Consider the following 7,500-nt stretch of genomic DNA (forward strand, 5'->3'; position numbering starts at 1 on the left):
TCGGGATCTTGTCGATGTGTTTTGTGATGTCTTCTATGAAGCAGCTCTGCACTGTGTGCTCAAGCAGAATCTCCCCTTGGGGACAATAAAGTTAACTTTCCGATTTTAGGGCAAATAAATTATTATAATAATAATAAACTAAACTCAAATAATTAAATAAGAAATGATTCAATAATTAAGAAAGTAAAAACTGGAACAATTGAAATTATTTATCTCTTTAAATGTATTTCTTTATTTAAGTTTATTCATTTGAAGTAAAATATTTCTAGAAATATAAATAAATGCTAATAAAAACGTTTTTGATTATACAGTCATCAAAAAACGAATATAATAATAATAATAATAATAATAATAAATAAACATTCTTAAAGTTTCTTACATGGTTTAAAGCATATTTTAGAGCAGAAACACTTAAATAGATCAATTAAAATCAAATAATTAAATACTTTCATAAATATTTATTTCTTTAAAAAAAATATTAATGCATTTATTTGAAATAAATAATTTTACAAATAAAAATAAAGAGAACTGATTATACAAATCAACAAGAACAATAATAATACACAAATATTCATAAACTTACAGTGTATGAAGCAGATGAGATCAGAATCTCAAACATTATAAAAATGGCATTTTGGCGAAGACACAACGACTGTGGTATAATCCACAAACTATCATTAGCATGATGAATTTTTCTAAAAAGACCCAAACCGTGTCTCTAAGGGAAACAAAATACAGACGCCGAAACAGAAAAGCAGATGGAAAGAAAGAAGAAAAAAAAGAAAAAAAAAGCTCTTGAATGGGACAGACATGCTGTATCCCGTCACCCTCATGTTCCCTCCGAAACATCCGGTGGATTCCATCACATCACCACTTCCTGTCGGGGGGAGGGGAACACAGGAAGGGGAGGGACTCCCGCACGGGGGCTTGTCACCCAGCAGCCAATCAGAAGCCGCGGGCTCGGGTTACACAGCCAATCAGAGCGGCTGTGCCCTGATGCAAGGCCCCTCACACACACGCAAAAACTACCCTGCGTTCCTCCGACAAGTGAACGAGTGACAACTCGATACATGAGGTTAAATAACCACAGAACAGCAGTATAGCTGAACAAGACTAATTACTTTTTTGAGTGATATAAAGCGATAATATGATGTTATGTTGTTGTTTAAACTCATGTATCGAGTTAAATATATTAGGTTGACTGAACACTTAAATTAAGTTGTAACAACTAAAAAAAAAATATTTTTTTAAAAATATGTTACTGTCTCTTGTTCAATTTATTTAATTAATTCAAATAAGCTAATTTTTTGTTGTTGAGTGAGATATACAATTTAAAATAAGCTTAAGTAACACGATTTTTTAACATTTTGTTACAACTTAATTTAATTGTTTAATTAACATATATATTTAACTCAATACAACCACATAACAACATATTATAGCTGTATATTTGTCTCTTGTTCAATTTAATTAATTAAAGTAAGCTTAAGTAACACGATTAACATTGTTACAACTTAATATAATTGTGTTCAATCAGCCTAATATATTAAACTCAATACATTTGGTTAAACAACCATATTATATCATGTTATCGCTGTTTATCACTGCCATTTTTATCTTAAGCAAACTTTAGTCTTAGGACTATGCATCTTCCTTTCTATATAGATTCTAATTTGGTTGTTGTAGCCGATTTATTTATTATTAGAATTGGTGTTTGTGTGATTTGACTGATTTGACTGTTTGTAAGTGTTATGAGTTGCGGATGCTTGTGTCATCCCTTCTGGGAAATTCATCAATCAATCAATATGGACATTCTTACACTCATACCTGGACGATTACAAAATACTTTCACAAATGAAACAAACACAGGCACAATACAAGTAGACAATTACAGGCAGTGTAAACGTTCCAGGTCAGTATCTGTATGAATCGTGCCTGTAAGGTCTGTAAAACATCCATCCTCTCAAGAATTATTGCTGTGGCCTCATTTTTAGTCCCTGCTGAGGAGGGGGCGTGTCTACGGCTGATTGACAGCTCTCGAACATGTAGCTCCTCCCCCTCATAAGCGACGCCTGATTGACATGTAAAGCAACCAATGATGGTTGGTTTTGTTCAGCATCATGTTTAGCGGCGTGAAAATGTGACGTCACCGGTTTTCTTCAATATCGTGCAGCTCTAGTTCATAGTCACAATAACAATCGATATCGAATCAGAATAGAATTGAATCAAAAGCTTGTGAATTGATGGCACATGCAAATCTCACCAGCATGTTTAGTCTATTATGGCGCATTTCATGTGATTTTGAGCACTCATTCATGTCTGGAGCACAAACGCTGCTGACACTGAATTGTAATACCTTTCGTTAGAGGTTTGATCGCAGCACTAACACTAACCATGAGCAATTAACCAAATAAAATCCCACTACACTAACAGCAATTTACATCTAGTAAATGTGCACCTAATGAGAGTTATAAACATCTGATAGCATTAACAGCCAGGCTAATGACGCTCCGCTTTGTGTTCCGTCGCCCCTGGAAACGACTAATCACTCAAACTATTAAAGTTTACTTCCTGAAGCTGCAGTGTAACACAGACGCTCATGTGGGACCCATTACACTCCTGTAGAAACACAGAGAGGCCAGGACCCGCTGGAGAAACTCTGAACTCCACGCAATCACAGGGTAATTAGAGCGGGAATGCTAAACTCGTCGCTAAACGCTTTTGTCTCGCGGAGCAGTGTCACGTGGAGGCCTCGTGGTGTCTGGGTGGTCCTGATCGTCCCTTCCGATCCGGAGCACATGCATCAACACACACACACACACACACACACACACAAGAATGCATGCAACACACACGTATGCGTCAACACAAATACATGCATCAACACACAACACAAATGCATGCAGCAACAAACACACACACACATGCATCAACACACACACACACATATATGCATGCAACACACACGTGCAACACACAAGAATGCATGCAACACACACATGCACACATCACACACACACCTATGCATGCAACACACACGTATGCGTCAACACAAATGCATGCAGCAACACACACACACACACACACACACACGCATCAACACACACACGTATGCATGCAACACACACGTGCAACACACACATGCACACACACCTATGCATGCAACACACACGTATGTATGCAACACACACGTACGTGTCAACACAAATGCATGCAGCAACACACACACACACGCACACATCACACACACGCATCAACACACACACACACACACACACACACACACAACACACACACGTATGCATGCAACACACACACCCACAACACATAAGAATGCTTGCAACAAATGAGCGCACTGGAAATGAATGAGATGAATTTCCACTAGTGGAAGCGTTCAGTTTCATTTTCATTTTCTGAGAGATCAACCTAAAATTTTGAACACAACGGGTTTAGATTTATGACTTATTTTCTCACAGTTTTAGAGTACAACGTGATTTTGAAGATGTATATTTCATATACAAAATTTTAATAGTATTTTTGTGCATTTTTCATAACAAAACACATAAAATTCTGTAACTTTAAGTTCACTTTTTAAAACTTTTCACACTTCATCAATAATCTGCCGAGTGTCGTCTCTGAAGAGATCAGTCTTCAGTCTGTTCCTCGAAAGCACTCAAGATTTACCAGTTTAAGTTGGAAATTTTATTTTCAGTTCTATGCGCAAAAAGTTAATAAATGGATTATAAATACAGCGTAAATATAATTTAGTATAAAAGAAAAATCCCCTTAAAAATACACCAATAACATTATCAAACTAAAATATAGTACATTCATTTCACTGACCACATTTAGTATCTCTGAGCGACTCGTGAAGAGCACGTCTGACTTCAACACCTGCAGCTCATCCAACAATCTGAGTTATGAGAACCCGTTATTCACTCGTGTCACCATGTTTTTGCACATGCTCTTTTTTTTTATTATATTTAATACTGTGAAGCTGCTTTGATGCAATCTGTATTGTGAAAAGCGCTATACAAATAAACTTGACTTGACTTGACTTATTATAAAAAATGATTAATATGCATCTACTTTGTTTGATTTTGTAGTATTTTGTATTTATGCAGATGTGCAGTGAGTACTGCATCAGATTTGCCAAGTAACTGTAAAAATAAGGTCTGATTAGATAATGCATTAACTAACAATGAGCACAGGATCTATTTATCTTTGATAACTTTTAGTTCATATCAGCTCAGGTTATTAAATATTCACAGATACAACTTTTATTTTTAATAATGCATTTACAAAGGTTGAAATTAAGATTAATAAATGCTTTAGAAGTGTTTTTCATTGTTAGTTAGTTAATAATACCTTATTGTTACCATTTAAAGAATGTAATAAAACGTATAAATTAGTTCAATTGAATTAGGACTAAGTCATTTCATAATTGCTTTTACATTTTTTTTTTTAGCTAATTCCCATTTATTTGTTATGGCCAATAAATAATGTGATGATCGATATTATAATTCAATACTATTTGTAACCTTCCATAGAAAAGAACTTTAAATTAGTTTAAACTGAATAAAAAAAATAAAAAGATATATATATAAAAAAAATAAAAATAAAAAAAAAATAATAATAATAATAATAATAATAATAATTAATTAATTAAATATTTATTTATTTATTTATTTATTTATGTGCAAACTCATAATGATGCGTTTAATTAAAACATGCTAATATTAGTCGATACCGATATGGACTCCAATATAATGTGCACAATTTTTTGCCAGGCAAAATGTATTTAAATGTTTAAAATACCATTTATAATGCTCTATAGATCGTCATATCCGGCGTGAGAAATGACAGTAATTTCACCCTTTACACAAACTCGCATGTTTATCACGAGGTTGAAAGTGTTTATTCGTTCGTGACACTTCTATAACACTTCCCATAACAGAGATCTAGTGGTCTAACGAAACACACATTTTAAACATATTTTACTGTACCAATTTTATGAGCCTTTATTAGATAAATTATAGATAAATTAGTGTAAAGCAAATTGCAATTGGTTGGAGCAAAAGCGTGCTATGATTGGTCAGCGCAAAATAGCTGTTATCTGATTGGCTTAAGTGGACGGTGGGCGGAGTCTATCCGTGGGTTTGTCTGCAGGTTTTGACGCTCAGTAATGTTGTATAAAGTTGCACCATTTCTCTTTTGTTTGTTATAATTTTGTTCTTGTCCTCTGGCACTGTTTTGGTGTATTTTTATTTAATTTACTTTGTATGATTATGTCTCATTGCATTGTTCTGGTTAGTGGCATTAATAAAAAAAATTAAAAAGTGTTTCAATATTCAAAAACAACGAACAACGCAGTTTTGTTTGAGCCATAAAACACTTTCTTTTTTTCTTTTGTTGTTGCAAATCTCATTTTATTGATTTGTCAATTTATTGATTTTGTGAATTATTTTGTGAATTATTTGTGAATTTCAATCTATGTATTTGGAATAATGTGACATTTCTAACACCACAGATCCGTCTCATACACAATAACAACCCTAAACTGGAAAAGTCTCGTGCGCGAGGGTGTGAGAGTGTGTGTGTGTGTGTGTGTGTGTGTGTGTGTGTTTGTGTGAGTGTATGTATGCATGTGTGTGTGTGTGTCGCAGCTTCACAGCACAAAACCACAGTTGACACACGTGCCGTTTAAAGCTCACGGCTGTTCTTGCCACACAGTGTTTTAAAACTATAAAGATTTACAAAGAGCAAAGGCTATGCTACGATACAAAACAAACACAACACACGCCAAATAGGGCAAAGTTTATCAAATATTAGCAGGAAAAAAAAAAAACTGCGTCACACAGACTCATCCCACAGGACTCTCTTCTTTATAACACAAACTAAACACTCTTTATATGCAGGTTTTCTCCACTAACATAGACTACAGCTCTGCTCAACACTGCACCAGTTCCCAGTGACACACAGAACTCAAATGCAACACACTGCAATATGACACTGTAAGTACCACAAATACAAAAGAACAAGTTGACTTGGCGGAAAACACTGAAAACATTTGAAGTCCAGCTTATATTTCTCATCATTAGAGCGTCTGAGCCCGAGGCAAGTGTCTGATCCCCGTCTCACGTGGGATAAAAGAGCAAAACTAACGAATAAAGTGGAAAGAAGAGCTTTCAATAACACTCGTAATGCCTCGAACAATCACTCTAATAATAGATGGATTTGTCCTGAAAGCCACATGAGTTACTCTTCTTTATAAAGACTTTATAATTAATTATGATTTCAATTATAATATAGAATTTCAACGATATTATGTATCAGTGAGATGTTGTTTTCAAAACACACACATCTACAATTTTGCAAAGCTTCAAGAAACCGCAAAAACAAAAAGATCTAGAAGGAAGTTTGAACGGCATAAAAAAAAATATGCACCTCATAAAAACAATGGTTTATTTTATATTAAGTATCTTGTTCTGGAAATAAAGCCAGACATCTGAAGATGCGTTAAAGCAAGAGAAATACTCTACAAATCGTTAATTCGTTCAAACTTTCACTTCTCCTTTTCTGTAAATTATACGAGGTCAACATTCACAATCCAGCCCAAACTCTGTTAACCCGTTGAAGAGCATCAGGGCAGAAGAACAGCAGTGAACAACACTGACACATATCAGGAGTAAAAGCTGCTGAGAAACAGTGAAACAGAGAAAGAGTCAGTACCTGATGTGGCATCACCGTTTACTCTCGGTTCACACTCGCCAGCTTCACATTTAGCTTTACCTATTAAAACACACACACATATACCAAAGTGTGATACAGAATCGTGTTGTTTCCCAAAATATGATGCATCTGTGGTCATGCTGTTTTGTGTGTCGCACATACAAACACACATACACACTGACAGACACACAAACATGCACTCGGGCGCGTGCGCGTGCATACACGCTCTGCATGGCCACATATTCGCATTACAACTGACCACTAGCGATCCAACAGTTTTCCCCAAGTGCAAACACCATGATAGCATTAAAGTATATTTTACCAGAACTAATCAGACTCGTTTATGTAATCATCCACTGAATCCAATAGCAGGCCTTGGTTAAAACTCGCGTTTAGTCCCACCGATCGCTTTTTCTTTCTCCAGATAAACCAGCAGTAAACGGTCAGCAGCTTTACTTAGCCCCGCCCTCCGCCTACATATCTATAGACACAGAGCGCCAATCACAGGCGTCCGTTGACATACCCTCTCCGCCGATTGGGCGGAACGCCTGACAGCTGGATTCTGATTGGCCGAATGGCGCGCCACTGACTGCGAGACGGGTAACGCCCCCTGACCTATAGGGGTGTGTCCTGACGTCACGGCTCAGCCGCTAAGAGGTAAACAATCTGTGTCCACAGTGTTTCTGTGTTTAAAAAGTTAAAAATATCAAAAGTAGGTCATTCATGTTAAAAATGCAGACCTGTGGAGTTAGGACACAAAGAACACGA

The 7,500-nt window shown here is 35.9% G+C and overlaps 1 protein-coding gene and 2 long non-coding RNA genes across 4 annotated transcripts in view; 1 reads left to right on the forward strand and 2 right to left on the reverse strand.

The window, feature by feature from the left end:
* Nucleotides 1–3,134, reverse strand: part of LOC309480093 — a 3,673-nt gene extending 539 nt beyond the window's left edge. The window contains exon 1 of the long non-coding RNA XR_014199543.1: nt 1–3,134. This exon is cut by the window's left edge and continues 149 nt beyond it. This is a non-coding gene — a long non-coding RNA (uncharacterized lncRNA).
* The window catches only part of vdra (vitamin D receptor a), a 77,763-nt gene extending 70,569 nt beyond the window's left edge, over nt 1–7,194 (reverse strand). Inside the window, exons 1-2 of one of the 2 annotated variants that reach the window (XM_082145941.1) lie at nt 7,055–7,191; nt 6,733–6,792 (exon numbers count right to left, since the gene is read on the reverse strand). The gene's annotated coding sequence lies outside the window, so the exon portion shown is untranslated. Of the gene's footprint in view, nt 1–6,732; nt 6,793–7,054 lie in introns of both variants that reach the window. The other variant, XM_082145942.1, reaches the window with a different exon arrangement.
* Nucleotides 7,195–7,358: 164 nt separating this feature from the next.
* LOC309481170 overlaps nt 7,359–7,500 on the forward strand; it is a 4,946-nt gene continuing 4,804 nt past the window's right edge. The window contains exon 1 of the long non-coding RNA XR_014199928.1: nt 7,359–7,500. This exon is cut by the window's right edge and continues 12 nt beyond it. This is a non-coding gene — a long non-coding RNA (uncharacterized lncRNA).

This window comes from Leuciscus leuciscus, assembly GCF_965113295.1.
Source record: "Leuciscus leuciscus genome assembly, chromosome: 18".
NCBI lineage: Eukaryota > Metazoa > Chordata > Actinopteri > Cypriniformes > Leuciscidae > Leuciscus > Leuciscus leuciscus.